Source organism: Trichomycterus rosablanca, chromosome 26 (assembly GCF_030014385.1).
Source record: "Trichomycterus rosablanca isolate fTriRos1 chromosome 26, fTriRos1.hap1, whole genome shotgun sequence".
In the NCBI taxonomy this organism is placed as follows: Eukaryota; Metazoa; Chordata; class Actinopteri; order Siluriformes; family Trichomycteridae; genus Trichomycterus; species Trichomycterus rosablanca.
Window position 1 is genome coordinate 9508986 of NC_086013.1, and position 24448 is coordinate 9533433.

Below are 24448 nucleotides of genomic sequence, written 5' to 3' on the forward strand. Positions count from 1 at the left end.
GCAAGTAAACAACTTTGCTATGCATTAAGCCGACAGCCTTGGAATCAGGCCACCCTTCCCCTTGTCCATCCAAATGTTACCCTGTCCTCAGTCTGATTCACTGAGTAAAGACGGTTGAGACAGCAGCTGATGTGCCCTGAAATGATAGATTTGCTTTCTCCAAACTACCTGCTCATACCACATACCGCATACTGTTCCTGTTAGTGATGGACACACTAACCTTGGCACCTCTGGAAAGGCTTCCAAAGATCCAACCAACCAGACCTTCGATGCCACCCGCTTACTTCAACCCTCCATAAGTCTTGTCTGTCCCTGTGCAGGGCATCATCAGTGCTTTATCAGAGCTGTCAGCTTTTCACTTGCAATTAATATCTGTCTGCCTCAAGCTTGTCAGATGTCACAAGTTTAGCACCCAGTCATGGAAACGCACAAATCAGGCTAAGGCGGTTTGACACGTCTGGTGTGAAAGAAGATTTTAATTCTGGATAATTAGCTGACTAGAGCATGCAGGAGGATGAAAGGAAGAGAGGAAGGAGAAAGGAGAGGAAATGAGAGGGAGAAGCGAACAAGCATTGTAAGCATTTTTTGTCTGACTCCTTGTGTCTCATAGGCTTTGTTTAGATGCTGTTCCTAACTGGATAGGGCTCAGTGCAGGTTGGTGACATTTTTTCTCTCACCAAACCAGGTCTTAGTTTTCACTAAAGCGGACCTGCACAGTACCTAGAATTAAATCAGAATTAGGCAGGGGGAGAAATAAATGGCAGGGACTGCCTTTGTGACCTCCTCTCCGGTATGAATACCGGATAATGCTCTTCGGGCTTACGACTGCCCCGGCCATTCTCCAGCGGTACATAAACAAGGTAGCACTATGCGTCTGGGCATCACTTCAGCCCAGGAGCTTATCTACCATTCCAAAAGAGTAGGCAAAAGATCCAGCACTATAAAGCCATGCTTTCCGCTCAGTACAGTGCTCAGTATTTGCGCTTTGCTAGACAAAGCTGTTAAGGTAGATGGGCGATGTGCTGTTTCAACATTTGATGTGCTGTTCCAACAAGCACACTATAAACTTATTTTCATTACTCATGTTACCTAAAACCCATCCACAGCTCAATGTCCCCTTAAAACATGTCAAATTATAACAAATATGCAAAAATAAAGTATGGTGTAGCAGAGATCACCAATTAACAGGGTAAATAAGTGACTCACTCTAGATGTAAATTGTTCTTAATGCTCATCTGAGGAAAATCTGAAACTGGATTAGTTCTGTATTTAAGAACTGCCATTATTTATAGCAGTTTTAGTCCATTCATCCTGTGGTTCTACATTCATCTGGATGAATGGACTAAAATTGCTTTAAATAATGGCAGTTCTTAAATACAGGACTAACCCAGTTTCAGATTTTACTCAGATGAGCATTAAGAACAATTTACATCTAGAATGAGTCACTTATTTCGTATTTCATGTCACATAGGGGGTTGCCATACACGCACACATGCTTACGCTTAGGGCCATTTTAGTAGCTCTAGCTGGCTACAAAAACAGTAAATAATCCAAAAATTCATACTGATACACATTTTAAAAGTTCCTTTTTAGTGCTCAAATAACACGAGTTTGTGCAGTAGCATAAAATAAATGGCTACACCAGTTGGAACTGAAGATGCAAATTCTCACTTGATTTAAGACTTCAGCTGCTCAACAGTCTTTGGTCTTGCTGACTGATTCTCCTCTTCTTGATGCACCAAGCATTTTCAAAAGGAGAAAGATCTGGACTGCAGGCAGGCTAGTCAAGCAAAGACACTCTGTGTCTACAAAGCCTTGCTGTTGTTGCTGAAATAACGTTGGACTTCCTGAGAAAAAACATTGCCTTGATTAAAGCATACGTCAGTGGTACTGTCACAATTATGTAAGTCACCCATGCTGTAGGCACCCCATAGGTCAGATGTTGGCTTTTGCACCTTTTGCTGATAACAGTCTGGACGTCATGTCATGTCACACATGCTATAACTGGGGAAAAACTCTGGAAAAAGCAATGGTCAGGGGTCTGTCAACATTTACTACAGAGGATATAGAATCACTATGGTTTTCTTGGGGAAAGAAATCTTAGAAAGTCATCCTACGTTTACACCAGTAGTGATTTTTCACTTTATGTTTCCAAAATCATTGTGGGCTATCCTTAGTCCAAGTTTATTGCTGGTTAGTGGCTCATTGAATATGATAAATTATGAAAAACCTGAAGATAGAAATAGTGTCAACTGCTTAACTTTTTTTTAACCTGCCATACTGTAGGCTTACTTTGTCATTTTATGTTGTGCTAATATGCTGAAACAGAATACTCATTTATTAATAGAAAACTAAAGGCATGATATTGTATGAATAAAAAGTAAATCTTTGTATGCTACCTGTAGCTGTTAGTCTGCAAGCTTGCACTTTTCTAATCAATTTTATTTTCCTTTTTTTCTGTTAATGCTCATTGTAGAGAGGATGTACATCAAGCCTACCAGTCAGACCAAGAAAATGGTTGAAAATGGTTGTTTTACGCTTCAGAAGCTGTTTCCTGTGGATATTCCTGGTGAAAAAATGAACTGTGGTGAGTAACAGTGGTTAAAGTAATTGTGAACACAAGTTGACTATACAAATGCAAAGGTGTTTGATTTTGCTAAATAATATAGGGTAATTTGCTTTGTATTTTATTCAGGGGGGTCCAGTCAGATCAGCCATAACATTAAAACCACCTCCTTGTTTCTACACACATTGTCCATTTTATAGGTTTTACTTACCATATAGAAGCACTTTGTAGTTCTACAAATACTGACTATAGTCCATCTGTTTCTCTGCATGCTTTGTTAGCCCCCTTTCATGCTGTTCTTCAATGGTCAGGACCACTACAGAGCAGGTATTAATTGGGTGGTGGATCATTCTCAGCACTGCAGTGACACTGACATGGTGGTGGTGTGTTAGTGTGTGTTGTGCTGGTATGAGTGGATCAGACACAGCAGCGCTGATGGAGCTTTAAAACACCTCACTGTCCCTGCTGGACTGAGAATAGTCCACCAACCAAAAATATCCAGCCAACAGCGCCCCGTGGGCAGCATCTTGTGACCGCTGATGAAGGTCTAGAAGATGAACAACTCAAACAGCAGCAATAGAGGAGCAATCATCTTCGACTTTACATGGACACGGTATTTAAAAACTCTAGCAGTGCTGCTGTGTCTGATCCACTCTGTGGTGGTCCTGTGGAGGTCCTGATCATTGAAAAACAGAGTGAAAGCAGGCTAAAAAGTTATGTAGAGAAACAGATGGACTACGATCAACAATTGTAGAACTACAAAGTGCTCCTATATGGTAAGTAGAGCTGATAAAATGGACAGTGAGTGTAGAAACAAGGAGGTGGTTTTAATGTCATGGCTGGTCAGTGTATATTTCTTATGTATAAAAGAATTAAATGTGTATGTTAATAGTAATAAGACAGTTTGTACTGACTCTAAAAAACTGAAAACAGATGCTATTGCTTTAGCTAACATTCCACTCAGAGTAACATGATCCAACTGCCTCAAATCCATGCAGCAATTAGTAACTTCCTTTTGCTAATTTGATTTTGATTTGTGTTTTCTTTTTCCTTTTGTAAGTGATGCTTAAGCAAACCTTTTTCTACAGTGTACTTAACAAACATTCAGTATAGAAAGTAGTGCTTGTAATTGCTATCTAGAACACTTACATTTTATTTGTTGCATTCTTTTATGTGGAAATAAATGTATACGATGCACGAAAAGCCATAATCATGCACGAGATAATGCAATAATGCAGCCAACACCCAAACATCACATTCAAAACAATGGACTGCAGATATAAAAGCCTTCACTGGGGAGGATTTTATTTAATTTCAAAACATTACTGCAGGGAAATGTAACATCGTGCGCTAATGTTGGGCGATAAAGCCTGGCTTGCACTTGGCATCCCAATTAATCCCGACTGGATGAAATTACACTGTATGTTAGGGCTCAGTGCAGGCCGGTGATGTTTTTCTCACCAAACCATTTTAAAGAAGGCAGGGTAGTCTAAAACCTAATTGGTTTACGAGGAAAGACAACAAACAAACAATGAACTGACCCCAATGAGGCAAGAGTGCTAGGTCGAACTGCGATCAGGGTTGACATGCTAGTCACTTAACCCACCAATGCTTTGGGACACGACCACAGAGCAATTACCTCTACCTCAAGCCCTATTACCTGCGATCAACTATCAGGGACAATGCTGTAAGAATTCGTTTGCTTCATAACTAGAGCTCTCTGAAGTAGTAAAGGTGAACAGTACATCGCCCATCCACCTTAACAGCTTAGTCTAGCAAAGCTGACGGGGTGGTGCGCTCCCGGCTCCTTTAAGACATTTTGGCATGGGGACCCTAGGAGGAAATCAAGCAAGTTATTACAAATATCTGGGAGTGCACATTGATAATAGACTGGACTGGGCTAAGAACACTGACGCCCTCTACAGGAAGGGCCAAAGTCGGCTCTATTTTTTGAGGCGCCTGAGGTCCTTCAACATCTGCCGGACTATGCTCAGGATCTTCTATGAGTCTGTGGTAGCGAGTGCTATCCTCTATGCTGTTGCATGCTGGGGAAGCAGGCTGAGGGTGGCAGATGCCAACAGACTCAACAGATTGATCCGCAAGGCCGGTGATGTCGTGGGTGTGGAGCTGGACTCTCTGACATCAGTATCGGAGAGGAGGACGCTGTCTAAGCTGCAGGCTATTATGAACAATGGCTCCCACCCACTTTATGCCACGGTGATGAGTCAAAGGAGCACTTTCAGTGCAAGACTCATTCTCCCAAAATGCACCACAGAGCACCACAGGAAGTCTTTTCTACCTGTGGCCATCAAACTCTACAATTCCTCCCTTAATATGTGACACTATGGTTCACCTGTGCAATATTCTGTGCAATATTCAGTGCAATTTTTGTATTCATATGTGCAATAATAATAATGCAAGCATTTAATTATTTAATTATGTGTAAATAACTTTTTTAATTCTATTTGCAAAATTTTCTTTTCTTAGTTTTTAGCTAGTAGAGTGTTTATTCTTTCTACATAAATGGATGCTGCTGTAAGAACTGCAATTTCCCTCTGGGATCAATAAAGTATTCTGAAGTTGCAATCAAGCTGCAGCCGTGGGGAACCCAGTATGAGGGGCAAATCTGGAGCCTAGGTACTGTGCAGGTCCGCTTTAGTGACGACTAAGACCGGTTGCAGAAATTATAAGCCAGCCGCAGGTCCTTGATTGTAATTTTGTTTAATCTACGATTATAAATGCAGAGATGCATGGTCGTATCCTTCTTTCTCACAAAAACAAACCTGAAATCATTAAGTTATGTAGAAGAGCAAATGAATCTGAGGCCAAGTGTGTCTTTACTCATCCATGGGCTAATGCTTGGGGGCAGAGGGAACAGCCTTCCCTTGGTTGGTATACTGCCTGGACTAGGGTTGATTGTACAGTCTTATGGGCAGTAAGGAGAGAGTACTTAGGCCTCATGTTAGCTAAAGAGTGCCTTAAGGTTGTGGAAATATGGGGGTGTCCTCAACAGCGCAGATGACGTGCCTTTACTTTCCTAGTCATTGTGCAGGAATGTACCAGTTAAAAGCTTAAACTGGTACGTTTTGTTTTCATTGCAAAACAAAAGCGCAAGATAAATCACGGCACAGCGGCCAAAATCCAAAACACAGCATAACCACTGCTTACCTTAGCTTATGTTCTTCCAGATGCTATTACATTTATAACCGTGTGTTAATAATATTATCTGTTACTTTGTAAATGTGCTTATAATTAAAAACCTCCAAACTTTTCCCGGTTGTGAAGTAAAACACGAACTCGTTAGAAAGCCAATCAAGTGTTTCATTGACACATCATCAGTGTGACGCAAACTGAATAAATGCAAATAACAGCATTTCTTACTAACCTTTCAACCATTAGTGCCAATTCTGTAGGAGTGTTCCATTCACCCCAGTTGTTCCTGTGAAGTGCACTACGTAGGGTATTCCACCATTGTAAGTGAGATTCCAATCCAAAGGTAATAAAAATGTTCAAATGAAGTGAACTTGTAACTAATGTTAACACATGCTGACGCTAGGGACATTTTTTTGCGAGTCATGAGTCGAGTCTAAGTCATTTGAAACGAGTCTGAAGTCTGTGTGTGCGACTTACCCTTCTCTGCCGTTCGGACTCGGGTCACTGCTCCACTTGTATCACCAGTGTGCATTAAAATATTGGAAACTTCAGAGTTTTTTTGAAATGATATCCATTACTGTTTGTGACAGGCCTCCTAAACCACATGCTTTGATGCTCTCCCGGACTGACAGGCTGAGCCGAGTGACATTGATGGCTTTAGGCACAGATCAGAGTCAGTTTATTACATGCCAGTGGCCAAGAAAGCTCTCCCTGATCGAGTGCTGCTCTTCTCAATCAGGAAAAAAGCAATGTGGTGAGGTTCACCACTCAAAGCTGGTGTAAGGTGTCAGGATATTTTCATGTAGGAGCCTCCCCGCACAAACCTTGGCACTGTATTAAAATGCATATTAAAAACAGAACTGATGCCTGCAATGCCAATGTTCCTAAATGTAGAGAGAGCAATTTAAGAACGTAGAACGTTTCAAACCATTTTTAAAGAAAAGGCCTCGTTTTTCATCAGCAAGAATGAGTCAAAGCCTGTCACAGAAACGCATTGGCAAGTAGCCTAGCAGTTTTAGAATAATGTTCCCCATTAACCAATTGGAAAACTTTAAGTCATAGTGGTGAAAAAGTCACGGCAGATGTAGCCTAGTGGTTAAGGTACTGGACTAGTAATTAAAAGGTCGCTTGAGCATGGTCCTTAACCCACAAATGCTTAGACAATATACACTGACCAGGCATAACATTTTTCATCATGGAACCTGTTAGTGAGTTGGATACATTAGGCAGCAAGTGAACATTTATCCTCAAAGTTGATGTGTTAGAACCAGGAAGTATAGGCAAGCGTAAGGATTTTAGTGATTTTGACAAGGGCCAAATTGTGATGGCTAGATGACTGGGTCAGAGCATCTCCAAAACTGCAGCTCTTGTGGGGGTGTTCCTGGTCTGCAGTGGTCAGTATCTATCAAAAGTGGTCCAAGGAAGGAACAGTGGTAAACTGGTGACAGGGTCATGGGCGGCCAAGGCTCATTGCTGCACTTGCATGGTCCGATCCAACAGACGAGCTACTGTAGCTCAAATTGCTGAAGAAGTTAATGCTGGTTCTGATGCCATCCATGTGGATTTTACTTTGACACCTGATACCTACCTAAGCATTGTTGCAGACCATGTACACTCTTTCATGAAAACGGTATTCCCTGGGTTAGCTTCGTTCTCCTCAATCAGAACAAGGATCTGCATTGGTGGAGAGGAAGCATGACGCAATTGGACGCGCTAAAAGGGAGAAAAGGGGAGAAAGTGCATAAATAAAAATATATACAGTACAGGCCAAAAGTTTGGACACACCTTCTCATTCAATGCGTTTTCTGTATTTTCATGACTATTTACATTGTAGATTCTCACTGAAGGCATCAAAACTATGAATGAACACATGTGGAGTTATGTACTTAACAAAAAAAGGTGAAATAACTGAAAACATGTTTTATATTCTAGTTTCTTCAAAATAGCCACCCTTTGCTCTGATTACTGCTTTGCACACTCTTGGCATTCTCTCAATGAGCTTCAAGAGGTAGTCACCTGAAATGGTTTTCAGGTGTGCCTTATCAGGGTTAATTAGTGGAATTTCTTGCTTTATCAATGGTGTTGGGACCATCAGTTGTGTTGTGCAGAAGACAGGTTACTACACAGCCGACAGCCCTATTGGACAACTGTTAAAATTCATATTATGGCAAGAACCAATCAGCTAACTAAAAACAAGTGGCCATCATTACTTTAAGAAATGAAGGTCAGTCAGTCCGGAAAATTGCAAAAACTTTAAATGTGTCCCCAAGTGGAGTCACAAAAACCATCAAGCGCTACAGCGAAACTGGCACACAGTCCTCTGCTTCTCAGGACAAGTTCATCCGAGTCACCAGCCTCAGAAATCGCAAGTTAACAGCAGCTCAGATCACAGACCAGTTGAATGCCACACAGAGTTCTAGCAGCAGACCCATCTCTAGAACAACTGTTAAGAGGAGACTGCGCAAATCAGGCCTTCATGGTCAAATAGCTGCTAGGAAACCACTGCTAAGGAGAGGCAACAAGCAGAAGAGATTTGTTTGGGCCAAAAAACACAAGGAATGGACATTAGACCAGTGGAAATCTGTGCTTTGGTCTGATGAGTCCAAATTTGAGATCTTTGGTTCCAACCGCCGTGTCTTTGTGAGACGCAGAAAAGGTGAACGGATGGATTCCACATGCCTGGTTCCCACTGTGAAGCATGGAGGAGGAGCTGTGATGGTGTGGGGGTGTTTTGCTGGTGACACTGTTGGGGATTTATTCAAAATTGAAGGCACACTGAACCAGCATGGCTACCACAGCATCCTGCAGCGACATGCCATCCCATCTGGTTTGCGTTTAGTTGGACCATCATTTATTTTTCAACAGGACAATGACCCCAAACACACCTCCAGGCTGTGTAAGGGCTATTTGACCAAGAAGGAGAGTGATGGAGTGCTGCGGCAGATGACTTGGCCTCCACAGTCACCGGACCTGAACCCAATCGAGATGGTTTGGGGTGAGCTGGACCGCAGAGTGAAGGCAAAGGGGCCAACAAGTGCTAAACACCTCTGGGAACTCCTTCAAGACTGTTGGAAAACCATTTCAGGTGACTACCTCTTGAAGCTCATTGAGAGAATGCCAAGAGTGTGCAAAGCAGTAATCAGAGCAAAGGGTGGCTATTTTGAAGAAACTAGAATATAAAACATGTTTTCAGTTATTTCACCTTTTTTTGTTAAGTACATAACTCCACATGTGTTCATTCATAGTTTTGATGCCTTCAGTGAGAATCTACAATGTAAATAGTCATGAAAATACAGAAAACGCATTGAACAAACTTTTGGCCTGTACTGTATATAAAAAAACACTGTTCCAAGTTTTCTCTATTTGTGGATAATAGCTCTCACTGTAGTTCACTGGAATCCTAGAGTCTTGGCAATGGCTTTGTAACCCTTTCCAGACTAGTGGATTTAAATGACTTAAAGATGTGGTATCACATGCTGCTTTTTTAGACTTTCTAGCCTGCTTCACGTTGCCAGACAGATTCAATTTAAGTCATATGTAGGAACATTTAACAGATCTGTCAGTAATAATGGTTGGATATGGCTAGTTAATCAATTAATTTTAATTAATTACATTTGGTTAACTGGTTGATTTACTAAGGGAGCAATTTTTTTTTACATAGAGCCCGGGCGGCACGGTGGTGGTGTGTTAGTGTGTGTTGTGCTGGTATGAGTGGATCACTGTCACCTCACTGTCACTGCTGGACTGAGAATAGTCCACCAACCAAAAATATCCAGCCAACAGCGCCCCATGGGCAAGCATCCTGTGACCACTGATGAAGGTCTAGAAGATGACCAATTCAAACAGCAGCAATAGATGAGCGATCGTCTCTGATTTTACATCTACAAGGTGGAACAACTAGGTAGGAGTGTCGAATTGAGTGGACAGTGAGTGGACATGCTGTGTCTGACCCACTCATACCAGCACAAGACACACTAACGCACCACCACCATGTCAGTGTCACTGCAGTGCTGAGAATGATCCACCACCTAAATAATACCTGCTCTGTGGTGGTCCTGTGGGGGTCATGACCATTGAAGAACAGAGTGAAAGCTCACAGCAAGAAGGTCCTGGGTTCGAAGTCATTTAGCCCTCAGGTTTATTAAAAGTGTGGAGTCAGAAGTAATAAGCTTGCATTAAATGTTGAAAATCCCTAATTTGTTAGCAGAAATAGCACACAGACGGTAGCTGTGAGGAGATATTTGTACAATGTATTTATTTAAGCAGGTACGGTAAATTATAGTTATTTTAACAGCGTAATTTCTTAGCTAATACAGTTCTTACAGCCTAAAGCCTCCTTTATAAGTAAGTTCTGTTTGCTGACAGCTTAATTGGATAATGAATAACACAGAGGTAAAAAAATACTCTCTGGCAAGTGTAATGTTTCTTTGACCGCCTGTTTAGTTTAATCCCAAATAAAGTGTGATTACTTCCTCTCACTTACTTGTAAAACTCTTTTCCAAACTGAAGAGCCAGCAGGTCTAGTATGTATCTAATGAGATGAGTGTACCGGATTGTCCTGAATAATTGATTTTAGCATTTGTATTCGGACCTTCTGCCTCTGGCCTGACAGTACGGCTTAATGAGATATTGCAGATGCATTACTGTTAAAGCGGCATCTTATTTCTTAGCTTAATTTACTTGACGTTTTACCCTTGTCAGTGTATATAGCTATTAGTCATATTTATATTATAAACCTTCATATGTTCTATAATTTTGTGCAGTAGTGTGTGTATTTAGTAAGTGTATTTCATTTAACATTAAAACCACCTCCGTGTTTCTACACTCACTGTCCATTTTATCAGCTCCACTTACCATATAGAAGCACTTTGTAGTTCTACAATTACTGACTGTAGTCCATCTGTTTCTCTTTATGCTTTGTTAGCCCCCTTTCATGCTGTTCTTCAATGGTCAGGACTCTCCCAGGACCACTACAGAGCAGGTATTATTTAGGTGGTGGATCATTCTCAGCACTGCAGTGACACTGACATGGTGGTGGTGTGTTAGTGTGTGTTGTGTGGTATGAGTGGATCAGACACAGCAGCGCTGCTGGAGTTTTTAAACACCTCACTGTCACTGCTGGATTGAGAATAGTCCACCAACCAAAAACATCCAGCCAACAGCGCCCGTAGGCAGCATCCTGTGACCACTGAAAAGGTCTAGAAGATGACCAATTCAAACAGCAGCGATAGCTGAGCGATCATCTCTGACTTTACATCTACAAGGTGGACCAACTAGGTAGGAGTGTGCAGTGCTGCTGTGTCTGATCCACTCATACCAGCACAACACACACCAACACACCACCACCATGTCAGTGTCACTGCAGTGCTGAGAATGATCCACCACCTAAATAATACCTGCTCTGTGGTGGTCCTGACCATTGAAGAACAGGGTGAAAGCAGGTTAAAAAAGTATGTAGAGAAACAGATGGACTAGTGTCATCTAGACTACAGTGGAGCTGATAAAATGGACAGTGAGTGTAGAAACAAGGAGGTGGTTTTAATGTTATGGCTGATCAGAATATGTATATATGTATAAACACCGATCAAGCATAACATTATGACCACCTTCCTAATATCGTGTCGGTCCCCTTTTGCTGCCAAAACAGCCCTGCAACTGTGATGCACTGTGTATTTTGACACCTTTCTATCAGAACCAGCATTAACTTCTTCAGCAGTTTGAGCTACAGGAGCTCGTCTGTTGGATGGGACCACACGGGCCAGCCTTCGCTCCCCACGTGCATCAATGAGCCTTGGCAGCCCATGACCCTGTGGCCACTTTACCACTGTTCCTTCCTTGGACCACTTTTGATAGATACTGACCACTGCAGACCGGGAACACCCCACAAGAGCTGCAGTTTTGAAGATGCTCTGACCCAGTCGTCTAAGCCATCACAATTCGGCCCTTGTTCAAACTCGCTCGAATTCTTACGCTCGCCAATTTTTCCTGCTCTAACATCAACTTTGAGGATAAAATGTATCACTTGCTGCCTAATATATCCCACCTACTAACAGGTGCCGTGATAAAGAGAAAATCTGTGTTATTCACTTCACCTGTCAGTTTTTTATTTTGCTTTCCCTTCCATATCCTTTACTGACATAAATTACTAATTGTGATAGGCTGACTCATTCTGTCAAAAGTTAAAATGCACTGGTGTGTTAACGCATCAAACTGTATGACCAAGCCATGAGGAAATTAATCAGGGAAGGTACCCACACTGTCAACTGTGAAGGACTTAACACATGTATGGCTGAGAAATGGGTCAGTTACTAATAACATTGACATGCATTAGATAAAAAATTACAACTTAAGTGAAATTAAGCAAAAATAAATAAATAAATGGCATCAGTGATCAGTGGTCTGCTTTTAATGGATGCTAAAGAAAAGTCCTTGTAAATACAGCCTTTAACATTTAAGATTTCCAAAGAACTATAAATGGGTAGTGTACTAGTGTACTAATGGGTTAGCTTGGGGATAATTGGTTAAAATGAAGCTACTCTGTAGCTTCATGTGAAGGTGGAATGAAGTGTTGCAGTAAACTGCAGAATGCTGCATTTTTCTAGAAGCTGGCCATTTATAGAAGGCATGTGGACGGAGGGGGCTTTAAGTGGTCTGTCTCCAACAAACCGCCCACAGTCACTGTTGCATGGCAGATCATAAAAGATAATTGTGCAGCCTGGACTTTTTAAGACCTTTACAATGAGTGCTGTGAGGGTGGTCAGTGTGTGTGCACGTGGGTGTGTTGGTGTGTTTACCAGCATTTCACCACAACTAAAGAGTAAATACTAATGAAAAAAAAATACAGCTATTTGTCGTATGTAGCATATCAGGGATGGATAAAGGTGCGTATCCTTTTCAAGGGTCAGTGAAACAATGAAGCACGTATAGTTCTAGTTCTACGCTGACCAGACCCCGTCTATTGCACTTAACAAGGTGTTGGTGTAGGTAACAGTACCCAGATCATAATAGTAGGCCACAGTGGCAAGACAGCTCAGCGCCGGCCACACAAGCACAAGAAAGGACCGCTTTACTTATCACCTCAGTTATCACAGCGGGGTTTTAAACCTGTTGCATCTCTGGATTAGCCCTCAGGCTTTAGCAAGGTCTAAACAAACAGATCACATTCAAGGTGCGTGTTAAACCTTGTAGCTACAAACGAGGGGGTTGTTTAGTCTTAGCCTTTGTGTAAATACACCAGAGAATAGTCCACCAACCAAAAATATCCAGCCAATAGTGCCCCGTAGGAAGCATCCTGTGCCCACTGATGAAGGTCTAGAAGATGACCAACTCAAACAGCAGCAATAGATGAGTGATCATCTCTGACTTTAAATCTACAAGGTGGACCAACTAGGTAGGAGTGTCTAATAGAGTGGACAGTGAGTGGACACAGTATTTAAAAACTCCATCAGCGCTGCTGTGTCTGATCCACTCATACCAGCACAACTCACACTAACACACCACCACCATGTCAGTGTCACTGCAGTGCTGAGAATCATCCACCACCTACATAATACCTGCTCTTTGGTGGTCCTGTGGGGGTCCTGACCATTGAAGAATAGGGTAAAAGCAGGCTAAAAGGGTATGCACAGAAACAGATGGACTACAGTCAGTAATTGTAGAACTACAAAGTGCTTCTTTGTAGAGTGTAAAAACAAGGAGGTGGTTTTAATGTTATGGCTGTTCAGTGTATAAAGTAGCCTAGTGGGTAGAGCTTTGGACTATCAGTCATCTCAGTCAGCTCTGCTATGCAGCCACTGTTGGACCTTTGAGCAAGACCCTTAACCCTGTCTGCTCCAGGGGTGCTGTGCAATGCTTGACCCTGTGCTCTGACCCCAGCCTGCGGCTCGCTGTTGGTCAAGCGCTACCTAGACACTCAGTGCAGGACAGAAATACACCCTTAAAAGAATCTATCATCAACTGTATGTGTACAAAATTTAGCAGACGCTTTTATCCAAAGCGACTTACAACCCATTTAGGGTTAACAGCCTTGCCAAGAGGCACAACAGTGGCAACTTGATGGTGGTAGGGCTTAAACCAGCAACCTTTCGATTACTTCTCCAGTACCTTTACCACTGAGCTACCACTGCCCACTGAATGATAAGCCAGTTTTCCATTACATTGGCACTGCATTATTGGTTTTAATGGATTAAACTTCTCTGGTACTAAGCAGTGGTGGGATTTACAAAGTCTGCTCATGTAGCCTGTGCTTGTTTTAGCCTACCCGGGTGCACAAGTGGCACAGCGGTAAAGCACGCTAGTCCACCAGTGCTGACATCTCAGATTAGATTCTAATCCTGGATGCCCAGATCTCACTAGTAAGAGTCTAGCGTACCGCTGCGCCACCTGAGCACCCCTAAGTAGAAGGGTATCGATATATCGCAAGGCTTCCCACACTTCCAGATTGACTTGACTTACTCATTTACTTATGGCTAGCAGAAAAGAAGAAAAGCCAGTCTACCTAATGCATGTTCTGAGAGGTGGGAAAAAACTGAAGAACTCAAATCCACCATGTGGATATGCGGAGAGTGTGCTAAATATTATTTTTATTTGTATTTATTATTACTTTTTGTTATTATTATTAATAGTAGTAGTATTTATTATTAATATTTATTTATTATTATTATTATTGTTATTATTTATTAATATTGTTATTATTATTAGTATTATTTATTTTATCATTATCATTAATAATTATTATTATTAGTAGTAGTATTTATTATTATTATTTTTTATTAGTACTAGTAGTATTTATTATTATAATTTATTTATTTATTATTACTATTTATTATTATTAGTAGTAGTAGTATTTATTATTATTATTATTATTAAGTATTATTATTATTTTTATTATTATTGTTGTTGTTCTTATTATTATTATTATTTATAATAATAATAATAATGATAATAATAATAATAATTATTATTATTATTATTATTATTAATTATTATTATTATTAATAGTATTCATTTATTTATTTGTTTATTGTTTATTGTTTATTATTTATTATTATTAATATTAATTATTATTATTAGTAGTAGTATTTATTTATGTATTTATTTATTTGTTTATTATTTATTATTATTATTATTATTATTATTATTTATTATTATTAGTAGTAGTAGTAGTAGTAGTAGTATTTATTATTATAATTTATTTATTTATTATTACTATTTATTATTAGTAGTAGTAGTAGTATTTATTATTATTATTATTATTATTATTTGATCTTTTTATAGCTGCAAAAACACTGTTCTAAAATGCATAAACACCCTTTTTGAGTTCAGGTGTTTTAGACATACCAATTGCTAACGGGGATAAAATTAACCACATAATATAAATTGTATGTATTTATTTTCATATTTCTCCTTTCTAAAACGTCTTATTTTTATTTTACATTATTAATACAAAACTGGATCATGTTTTAAATAAATAAATAATTGTTAATATGTAAATATAAAAGAATGTCTTTATTTGTCATATTTACATATATAGTACAGTGAATTTCTTTGGCAGGATGAGCCATTGTGGCCCAGCTGTGGCTGCATGGTAGAGACAGGATTTTTCAGCTGTTAACGGTTATCAGTGTACCTTTATATATTATTATGATCTAGCCCGGGAAACATTATGCCATGGGCTGGCCCTTTATTTACCTTACTTGCCTCCCCTCCTTCCCCATCTTGCCTTTGTTAATACACTTCAATTATTTTTTTTTTTTATCATAATACCTGCATTTAAATGTACCTTTCTGAACAAACAGAGATGCCCCAAGAGATACAACAATTTGCTGATACGTTATTAAATCAATACACTTGTTTACTCTTGAAATGAGCAGCAGATCCATGGTAATGCACAGCCGGGAGGCAGATACGTCTTTTATTACTGCAGTACATTTGATGTTTGTACAGAAAGGTTTCTTGCTTTGCACCATAGCCTTGAGCTCTGAACATGAAGCGATAATCATCCTGGTATAAACTGACAAAAAACACCTGCATTGGCCCTGAGGTAAAGGGTTAAAAACTCAGTCAGAGGTAGCAATCTATTTCTGTCAGTGTTACTATGGTATAGTAAGTTGTGGGTATAATTAAAAACATGAGTATTTAATAAGACTTAAGGTTTATAGACCTTTCCCAAAATTGCTAATAATAAAAAAAAATAATAATAATAATAATAATAATAATAGTAGTAATAATAATAATAAAAATAATAATAATAGTAATAGTAATAATAATAGTAATAGTAATAATAATAGTAGTAATAATAATAGTAATTATAATAATAATAACAATAATAGTAATAGTAATAATAATAGTAATATTAATAATAATAATAACAATAATAGTATTAATAATAATAATATTCATAATAATAATAATAATAATAGTAATAATAATTATAATAGTAGTAGTAATAATAATAGTAATAATAATAATAATAGTAATAGTAATAATAATAGTAATAATAATAATAACAAGAATAATAGTATTAATAATAATAGTAATAATAATAGTAATAGTAATAATAATAATATTAATAATATTAATAATAATAATAATACAAATAATAGTAATAATAATAATAGCAATAATAATAATATTAGTAATAATAATAATAATAGCAATAATAATGATAATAATAATAATAATAATAATAATAGCAATAATATTAATAATAGTAATAGTAGTAATAATAATAATATTAATAGTAGAAATAATAATAATATTAGTAGTAGTAATATTAATAATAATAGTAATAATAATAATAACAGTAATAATAATAATAATATAATAAAGACAGTAATTATAATAATAATAATGGTAATAATAATTATTATAACAATAGTAATAATAATAATAATAATAACCACAACAACAACATGGATATGTCCGCCGTGCAATGGACTACCACCCTGTCCAGGGTGTTTCTGTGTGCCTCACACCCATTGAGAGCTGGGATAAGCTCCAGCATCCCCTGGGACCCTGATTAGGATAAGCAGCTTAGAAAGTGAGTGAGTGAAAGTGAGTGTATTGTTACGCTGTTATTATAATACAAAATAAAACATTAAAAAACTAAATATTACACTAATAGCCTATATGCACACTGATACGTCTGGTAAAATATCACCAATCTCCTTTTGGTTAAGAGAGCTAATTATTTATTTTATTTTAATTAAATAATTAATGTATTTATTTATTAGTTTATTTATTAATTCATTAATAATTTATTATTCATTTTAATTTTTGTTTTTCAATTTTAGAAAAATATTAATGTGTTTTTTTTATTAATTTGTTTCTTTATTTTTTAACATTATAACATTTTTGTCCAATTGCTTCACAAGCTAGGATAGAGCAGACGGCCCTTAGGACACTCATGCACATGCTTTAGTGTTTGCACCATCCCAAGAAAAGCATCAGTTTGCTGAAAATAAACAGTAGCTTTCCTTGTTTGCGGAATGTGTTTGTTAAAAAAACACACCCAAACTTGCAAAGCACACACAACACACACACAGCACACACAACACATAGTACGGTACAAATAATTTTCCCCCAACTGACCAGCATAGACCAGAGAGCCACTGCCATGACTCATATAATTGACTGAAAGTCTTGCTTTCTACAATTTGATCAATTTGCCACAGCTGCGCACGGCTGGAAATGCCGTCTCCCATAGCAATGCACTGGCTACTCTCGCCCCCCACCACACTTCACCTCCCTATTATCTTCCCTCCGTGAGCACGCAGACCTTCTCTTTTGTTTTGGTTCCCCCCTAGCACCGTGGCAACTGGAACGTCGAGGCCTGACAGTTTGTCTCGGACCATATGCCACGTGGCACAAAGGCCGGACCGATTCACGGAGGGTCAGGGCAGCCGCCGGAGGCTCCGTGTGCGGATTTGCTACTTTCTCTTTGTCTTCTGTAGTTTTTCACAAATATGTGAAGTTTAGCCCCAGTCACCAAGCTGGCTAGACATCTACCACGAGTTTCTTACATTTACTTTGATTTTTATTTCATTGCAGACAGGATGAGCCTGAGATATTCATATTCATGTTTTATCTGCTTATCAGCTTTTATTTTGTCCCATTCTTCCTGCAAACACATCTTAAGATGTGCAACAGTACGGAGTCGATTCAAAATTCTCCACACATTCTCTATTGTGGACAGGTCAGGACTGCAGGCAGGCCAGTCCAGTACCCGTACCCTCTTCTTCCTCAGTCATGAATTTGTAATGTGTGCAGCATGTGGTTTTGCATTGTCTTCCTGAAAAATGCATAGACGTCCCTGGAAAAGATGTCGTCTTGAAGGCAGCACAAGATCTCAATGTACTTTTCTGCATTAATGCTGCCATCACAGAAGTGTAAATGACCTTTGCCAGGGGCACTGACACACCCCATACCATGACAGACCCTGGCTTTTGGACTTGTTGCTGATAACAGTCTATATGGTCCTTTTCGGTGTCCATTTTTTCCAAAAGAGACCTGGAATGCTGATTCATATGACCACAATACACGTTTCCACTGTGTGATGGTCCATCCTAGATGCCTCCGAGCCCAGAGAAGTCGATGCCACTTCTGGACATGGTGAACATCAGGCTTCTTTTTTGCACAGTAAAGTTTTAAGTGGTATTTGTGCATGTAACTCTGTATTGTAGTGCTCGACAAAGGTTTGCCAAAGTAATCCCTCACCCATGTGGTTATATCAGCTATTGTTGCGTGGCGGTTCTTGATGCAGTGCCGTCTGAGGGATCGAAGATCACGGGCGTTCAGATTAAGCTTGCACCCTTGGCCTTTACACACTGAAATTCCTCCTGATTCCTTGAATGGTTGAATGATATGATGCACTGTAGAGGGAGAATATGCAAATCCCTTCCAATCTTTCTTTGAGGTACATTATTTTTAAACATTTCAATCATTTTCTCACACATTTGTTAATAACTGGAGATCCTCTGATCATCTTTGCTCATCAAAGACTTCCGTTAATTAATGCAATTAACGACAGCCCTAGTTCTAACCATTTCTTGGTCACCTAGAGTGTGCTACACAGATTTACAAATGTCTATCAAAAAAGGAGGGCAGACAGATGCTCTTCAGTCCGATGGTTCACAGCCTCGGTGAGGGCGGATAGTAAAGATCATCAGAGCTTGATAAAGAAGAAGACAGGTGAGTGACAGGTGTCCCAGGGGAACAGGGGATGGGAACAAGGTGCATTGCCAAAGGTTAGAATGTGCCAGGCCAGGGAGGGCACGGTGTTTGACAGCACTGCCAGGCACATATGTCATAACTGAGAGCAAACAGAAGTGGAACTTTAGGTAGCCTTAAAACATTCAAGGTGCACAGAAATAAATCAATGCAGTCAACCCCCCATCCGCTACACACACACAATATGTAAAACATCTTTTGACCTACATACAATTTTAATACAAAACCAGAGAGGTGCATTTTTTTATGTGAGTGTAATTGCAGCTCAGCAGTGGTGTAAAAAGGGGGGTGAATACTTTTGGTGAGATATTTGAGATAGGTGATTGTGTGTATACAACATTTACATTTTCAGCATTTAACAGACTCTTTTATCCAAAGAGACTTACAGTACTGTGACAGTATATTGTCTATGCAATTGAGGATTAAGGGCCTTGCTCAAGAGCCCACCAGTTTCAACCTGGCAGTGGTGGGGCTTGAATCAGCAACTTTTCCATTACTAGTCCAGTACCTTAACCACCAGGCTGTGATTGTGTGTGTGCAAGCATGTATTTGGTGGGGGTGGTATTACTTGTGCTCAGATAGGTGATTGTATGTGTGCAAGCATGTATTTGGTGAAGATGTGAAAACTTCTGTTCAGATAGGTGATTGTGTGTGTGCAAGCATGTATTTGGTGGGGGGGGGGGGTTACTTGTGCTGAGATAGGTGATTGTGTGTGCAAGCATGTATTTGGTGGGGGTGTGATTAATTGTGCTGAGATAGGTGATTGTGTGTGTGCAAGCATGCAATTAATGGGGGCGTAAGGCTTAGTGTGTGTGTAAGTGTGTGCGCAGGCATGTATTTATTGGTGAGTATAGTTGCTCAGATAGGTGGTGTGTGTGCAAGCATGTAGTTGGTGGGGGTGTGATTAATTGTGCTCAGATAGGTGATTGTGTGTGCAAGCATGTATTTGGTGGTTGTGTGATTAATTGTGCTCAGATAGGTGATTGTGTGTGTGCAAGCATGTTTTTGGTGGGGGTGTGATTACTTCTATTCAGATAGGTGATTGTGTGTGTGCAAGCATGTATTTGGTAGGGGTGTTATTACTTGTGCTCAGACTGGTGATTGTGTGTGTGTGGATTAATGTAATGGGCCGACTTGTCATGGGAACGGCCAGTGGACTCAGATTACAGAATTATGCCCACCTACCCTGCCACTAATGGATGGTAGGGGGCATGGAGGCGCAGATGACTGTCTATGCCGGTCTCTTTAATCAGACACACTCTGCATCTCATCAGCAGGAATGCGTGCACCTCCGAGTTCCTTTTGATTGCAGGCGTATCGGTTTTGCCAAGGTTGTCTGGTGTCCCTGCCTTAGTGGCACCTCCATGCTTTGCGGGGACGATATCTTTTGATTCTGCCTGCTTAGATGTATGCTTCTTTGATCTTTTATTGAGGCGGGTCTTGCGGCGCCTTTTTGCCATCACAAGGTAAACATCCTGTATGGAAAAGCTGCCTCCAGAGGTGGCATGATCTCACTTTTTTGACTCTTAATACTCCTTTTGTCCTTGACACACAGACTACTCAATGTCCACTTTTTTCCTGAAAACAAAATGAAACTTGATCTAATCTAGTCCTTTGGTCCATCTGAGATGAGCCCAGAGAACGTTTCTACATAGAATTAATGTACAACAGACTTTATATGGGTGACTGTACCACTTTAAAACATCTATAACATAACAATTGTCAACAACTGCCTATGAAAACTACACTATATTGCCAAAAGTATTCACTCACCCATCCAAATCATTGAATTCAGGTGTTCCAATCACTTCCATGGCCACAGGTGTATAAAACCAAGCACCTAGTCATGCAGACTGCTTCTACAAACATTAGTGAAAGAACAAGTCGCTCTCAGGAGCTCAGTGCACTCCAGCGTGGTACCGTGATAGGATGCCACCTGTGCAACAAGTCCAGTCATGAAATTTCCTCGCTACTAAATATTCCAGTCGACCGTCAGTGGTATTATAACAAAGTGGAAGCGATCGGAAACGACAGCAACTCGGCTACAAAGTGGTAGCCACGTAAAATGACAGAGCGGGGTCGGCGGATGCCGAGGCGCATAGTGCGCAGAGGTCGCCAACTTTCTGCAGATTCAATCGCTACAGACCTCCACACTTCATGTGGCCTTCAGATGAGCTCAAGAACAGTGTGTAGAGAGCTTCATGGAATGGGTTTCCATGGTCGAGCAGCTGCATCCAAGCCTTACATCACCAAGCGCAATGCAAAGCGTCGGATGCGGTGGTGTAAAGCACGCCACCACTGGACTCTAGAGCAGTGGAGACGTGTTCTCTGGAGTGACGAATCACGCTTCTCCGTCTGGGGGTTTGGCGGTTGCCAGGGTAACGCTACTTGTCTGACTGCATTTTGCCAAGTGTAAAGTGTGGTGGAGGGGGGATTATGGTGTGGGGTTGTTTTTCAGGAGTTGGGCTCGGCCCCATAGTTCCAGTGAAAGGAACTCGATGCTCCAGCATACCAAGAGATTTTGGACAATTTCATGCTCCTGACTTTGTGGGAACAGTTTGGGGATGAACCCTTCCTGTTCCAACATGACTGCGCACCAGTGCACAAAGCGAGGTCCATAAAGACATGGATGAGAGGAATAACTTGACTGTCCTGACCTCAGCCCGATAGAACACCTTTGGGATGAATTAGAGCGGAGACTGCGAGCCAGGCCTTCTCGTCCAACATCAGTGTCTGACCTGACAAATGTGCTTTTGGAAGAATGGTCAAAAATTCCCATAAACACACTCCTAAACCTTGTGGAAAGCCTTCCCAGAAGAGTTATAGCTGCAAAGGGTGGGCCGACATTGTATTAAACCCTATGGATTAAGAATGGGACGTCACTCAAGTTCATATGCGTGTGAAGGCAGACGAGCGAATACTTTTGGCAATCTAGTGTACATTGCTTTATGGTTTAATTCATATACCTGTTAGTAACTGGTGTGGCTGAATTAACAAACCCATTAATCGAGAAGAAAAAGAAGAATCCTGGTGCTTTAAAATGATATCTAGAAAGCCGGTTTAAACATTTAAATTATTTATTGAATAAACTGATGTTTTATTTAGTGCAGGCAGAGGCATCAACATGCCTTTACACCTAAGTTTTCTACACAGCACCAATGAGGTAAGTGAAAATGACAGCTAAACCCTAAACCTAAACCCTGCTTAATGTCACTGTCACTCAGCCGCTGTAAGCTTACTTACTCCATCCATCACTCATACTGAACACCGAATTTATTTATTTATTAAAAACAGAAACCCACTTTACAGACCGAATACACAGCCAGTAAATAAAGAACCACCGCTTTGTTATATAAACGTGTCCAAGTTACAGGTCAAATGTAATAAGAGAAAAGTTGCACGACTCTATAAAACCTCATTCCACTTCTGAAACTGGTAGAAGTAGCATTATTAGAAGGATGTTGGTTTGTTGCCTGGACAATTTGGAGTCATTATTGTACAACCCCAAATCAGGAAAAGTTGGGACAGCATGGAAAATGTAAATAATAAAAAAAACATTTACTTTACACTGACACAGCCCCATACCATGACAGACCCTGGCTTTTGGACATGTTGCTGATAACAGTCTGGATGGTCCTTTTTGTCTTTGGTCTGAAGCACACAGCGTCCGTTTTTTTGGGGGTTTTTTTTCAAAAAAAGACCTGGAATGCTGGTTCATCTGACCACAATACACGTTTCCACTGTGTGATGGTCCATCTTAGATGCCTCCGAGGCCAGAAACGTCGACACCGCTTCTGGACATGGTTAACATGAGGCTTCTTTTTTGCACAGTAAAGTTTTAAGTGGCATTTGTGCATGTAACTCTGTATTGTAGTGCTTGACAAAGGTTTGCTAGTGTTATTCATTTCACCTGTCAGTGGTCATAATGTTATGCCTGGTCAGTGTATCACAGTGGTAAACATGCCTCTGACCCAATTTTTTTTGTGTGTATTGCTGGCATCAAATTCTAAATTAGTCTATTATTACAAAACACTAATAAGTTGGGCAATACAAATATGAAAAAAATGATTGGTACAATTGTCAGTTGATTAATGGTTTAGTAATATTAACAAATCAGGCATTCTAGTCCCAACTTTTTTGGAAATGGAGTAAAAGCAGCCTTAAGCTGTGCTTATACTCGCTTTGTTTACACATACATCACATTTATTCTTTCACCACACCCACTGCTTCGGCTTCTCCATTGCTCTCTGAATCACGTCACCTGTCTTGATCATTCCAGAAAAGGCACTTAATAATGACCCTTGGCCTCAGACCAAGGAATGCCATTCATCATAATGTGACAAACAGTTAAAGCCAAAAGTTTACGTACACTTACTGGGATGCTTGTTAATGTTGCTGGCGGTTCTGAAGTTTCTGTGGTTTATGTAACATTTATTTTTCTATAAATAATTGGATTTTGAATATATATGCAGGTGCTGGTCATAAAATTAGAATATTATGAAAAAGTTGATTTATTTCAGTAATTCCATTCAAAAAGTGAAACTTGTATATTATATTCATTCATTACACACAGACTGATATATTTTAAATGTTTATTTCTTTTAATGTTGATGATTATAACTGACAACTAATGAAAACCCCAAATTCAGTATCTCAGAAAATTAGAATATTACTTAAGACCAATACAAAAAAAGGATTTTTTTAAATGTTGGCCAACTGAAAAGTATGAACATGAAAAGTATGAGCATGTACAGCACTCAATACTTAGTTGGGGCTTCTTTTGCCTGGATTACTGCAGCAATGCGGCGTGGCATGGAGTCCATCAGTCTGTGGCACTGCTCAGGTGTTATGAGAGCCCAGGTTGCTCTGATAGTGGCCTTCAGCTCTTCTGAATTGTTGGGTCTGGCGTATCGCATCTTCCTCTTCACAATACCCCATAGATTTTCTATGGGGTTAAGGTCAGGCGAGTTTGCTGGCCGATTAAGAACAGGAATACCATGGTCCTTAAACCAGGTACTGGTAGCTTTGGCACTGTGTGCAGGTGCCAAGTCCTGTTGGAAAATAAAATCTGCATCTACATAAAGTTGGTCAGCAGCAGGAAGCATGAAGTGCTCTAAAACTTCCTGGTAGACGGCTGCGTTGACCTTGGACCTCAGAAAACACAGTGGACCAACACCAGCAGATGACATGGCACTTCAAACCATCACTGACTGTGGAAACTTTACACTAGACCTCAAGCAACGTGGATTCTGTGCCTCTCCTCTCTTCCTCCAGACTCTGGGACCTTGATTTCCAAAGGTAATGCAAAATTTACTTTCATCAGAGAACATAACTTTGGACCACTCAGCAGTCCTTTTTGTCTTTAGCCCAGGCGAGACGCTTCTGACGCTGTCTCTTGTTCAAGAGTGGCTTGGCACAAGGAATGCGACAGCTGAAACCCATGTCTTGCATACGTCTGTGCGTGGTGGTTCTTGAAGCACTGACTCCAGCTGCAGTCCA